The sequence below is a fragment of the Gastrolobium bilobum genome, unplaced genomic scaffold (assembly GCF_033153095.1).
Source record: "Gastrolobium bilobum isolate Gb01-03AN ecotype WA unplaced genomic scaffold, APGP_CSIRO_Gbil_v1 utg38039, whole genome shotgun sequence".
NCBI classification, from domain to species: domain Eukaryota; kingdom Viridiplantae; phylum Streptophyta; class Magnoliopsida; order Fabales; family Fabaceae; genus Gastrolobium; species Gastrolobium bilobum.
This window is the reverse complement of record NW_026898934.1, coordinates 6,251-9,375: the sequence shown is the minus strand read 5'-3', so window position 1 is coordinate 9,375 and position 3,125 is coordinate 6,251.

The following is a 3,125-nucleotide window of genomic DNA, read 5'->3' as shown; positions in this document are numbered from 1 at the left end:
CACCCTCAGACTGATGGAAAGACTGAGAGGACCATCCAGACCTTGGAGGACATGTTGCGAGCTTGCACGTTGGAGCAGGGCTCGGCATGGGATAGGTACCTTCCGTTGGTTGAGTTTTCTTACAACAACAGCTTTCATGCTAGCCTGGGCATGGCGCCCTACGAAGCACTGTATGGTAGGAGGTGTCGGACTCCTACTTGTTGGTCTGAGGTTGGGGACAAGGAGCTTTTTGGCTTGGACTTTGTCCAAGATACTGCCTTGCAGATCTAGATGATCCGTGAAAAGTTGAAGCAGGCGCAGAATCGTCAGAAGAGCTACTATGATGTCAAGCATCGTCCGCTGGAGTTCAGTTAGGGTGAGCACGTGTTTGTGAGACTTTCACTTGTCACCGGTGTTGGTCGGGCACTCGGAGTGAGGAAGCTGAGCCCGCGATATATTGGGCCATACCAGATCCTTGGTAGAGTAGGACCTGTTGCCTACCGGCTTGCCTTGCCTCCGAACCTGGCTAATATCCACGACGTGTTTCACGTGTCTCAGCTTCAGAAATACATAGCAGATCCTTCGCACGTGGTGCAACCGGATGATGTGGAGGTTCGGGAGAACCTGAAGACTCCTGTCGGACCACTCAAAATTCTCGATCGTGGCGAGAATCAGCTGAGGAGCAAGATCATTCCAATGGTCAAGGTGCAGTGGACCGGAAGAACTCCTGAGGAGTGTACTTGGGAGCGTGAGGACGAGCTTCTCCGGCAGTACCCCGAGTTTCAACCAGGTATGTTTCTAATTTTGAGGTCAAAATCCTAAAAAGGTGGGGTGAATGTAAGAACCCGCACCGTTAATTAAGGTATTTAATTCATTAATTATGCAAAAATAAGAAATGATTCCATAATTGACCCTAATAATTATTTATGAGGCTTTATAATCATAATAAGTGATTAAGAATGCTGAAAGTCGCTTTTCGGCAGAAAAGTGCAGAGACCGGTTCTGTTAGTCGGTATAAATGTGTACCAAAAAAGTATCCCAGAAAATTAAAGTAAGTGCATGATAATTACTATAATAATATGTAGGACTTGTAAAACGAGTTTCAAGTCCAAATAATGAGAACTGGTGCTAGAAACCGGTACTGGCTTTGAAAAAAGCGCGTACCGGAAAGGTGCTCAGAAAAATATAAGAAAAATATGATAATTCTTGGAAAAATGTATAGTTTCAGAATCCAAAGTTTGGGATTAAAATGCTAAGCGTAGCAATTAAATTTAATAGTATGTGTTTAAGTGTGTTTGGGCTATAAATACTCCCATTATGGGCACAAAACCCTAGGATCAGATTTCTCTACGTGAGTTTGGGGCTGACCATTTGCTAGTTACTGTTCCATTGGCTTTTCCTTCCATTTCTTGAGCCAAGTTGTGATCTTTCTTGACTTTCTTCACATTTCCACCTTGTAAACACTTGGGAGCATCCTTGTGGGAGTGAAAGGAGGGTTTTTTCTGAGTCTTAGCCACTGTTTGAGTCAGTCTTGAGGGCTGAGCTTGGAGGTTGAGTAGTGGAAGCCTTGGTCTTGCCATTTGTGAACTCCAAGTGTCTATCTTTGTGGAGAAAGGAGCCATCTTGTTGTGCATTTTCGTGCACCTTCTTAGTCAGAATTGTGAGGAGCTGTGTTGAGCTCCAAGAGCATCTCCATTCTGAGTTTTGAGCCTTGGTATGTTGTACCAACCTTTAATTTGAGTTTTAAGGCTTAAAAATGGTACCTTGATGCATCTAATGACTAAAAGATGATAACTTGTTGTTGGGTAATGTTGAGCACGCCTAGAAATGCATGATTAGGTGTTTAAAATCGGTAAAAAAGGAACCTTTAAGGGATATCTTCACGAAAATGCAGAAACTGCATTCTGTCGTGAAATATCCAGATATTTGTCGAACAGGTATCCAGATATTGGATATCCGGATATGGGGTTTTGGGATATCTGGATATTGGATATCCGAATATGTGAATCTGTATATCCGGATATTGCATATCCGGATATGGACAGTGAGATATCCGGATATTGCATATCCGGATATGGTCCCGAGGAATATTCGGATATTCTGGGATTTCGCAGAACAGTAGCTGTGCTGTGTGTACAGTAGGCTATTGGGGGTTTGTGGACCCTAGTTTGATGAAGTTGAACTTCTGTATTTAATGGACTAAGCCAGAATCATGGGATTAATGGCTTGTGGCTTTGTTAGAAGCTTTAAGACTTGAAAACGTAATGAAAAGGCGTTGTCTTTAATTTGTATGCATGTGGTACATGTTTATTGATTTATATTTGGTCCATATCAGATTGTGATCTGCTGTGATTGGACTTTGAGCTTGTGGCATTGGATAGCTAGCTTAGAGGTATGCTTTTGTGTCCTCGGTTTAGCCATGTTGTGGTTCCACCATGTCCCTTGGGGATATGGTATATGCATGTTGTGTTACATGCTTTTGATGTTTTGGAAATGCTGTTGAGCTATTATATGTTAGTGCCTTGTTGATATGCATTGAGGTGTTCCACCTATACGGTAAGCCTGAGTATGTAGAACATACAAGAGGGTGAGGCTGTGGGTGAGGTGCAAGCTGTGTTCCTTGTACTACATGTAGGGAATAGACGTATTCCTACATTTCTCTGGCCAGTAGATAGTGATTACACACATGCCATAGATATCTGTTGCACTACATAGTTTTGGAACTGATAATGATATAAATGTTTTTTGAACTTATATTGCACATGTAAGTGAGCTTGGGGTGGAAGATCCTTGAGGACCCCTTGTCTTACTAAGATTTCTAGTTTAGAGATCTCACCCCACGTTTGGGGAATGCTTATTTCAGGGTCAGGTAATGTTGAGACCTCAGGCGGCAGGAGGCCGGAGCTGAGTTAGATTGCTATTATTTTATGCTGCTATGATTGGATGCTGGATATGCATGCTGCTTATGCTTATAGCTTCGGTTTATGTTTATGATGTGTTATGTTGAGACTTGTTGTTTACTATGTTTATTTGGTGAGCATGGGGATTGTCCATGACACATAGTATTGTTATGTCTTGATTATGTCTTGAGTCTTTTGAAGTTGTAATAATGTATCTGGATATTGTCCGGATTACTTGATGTAATA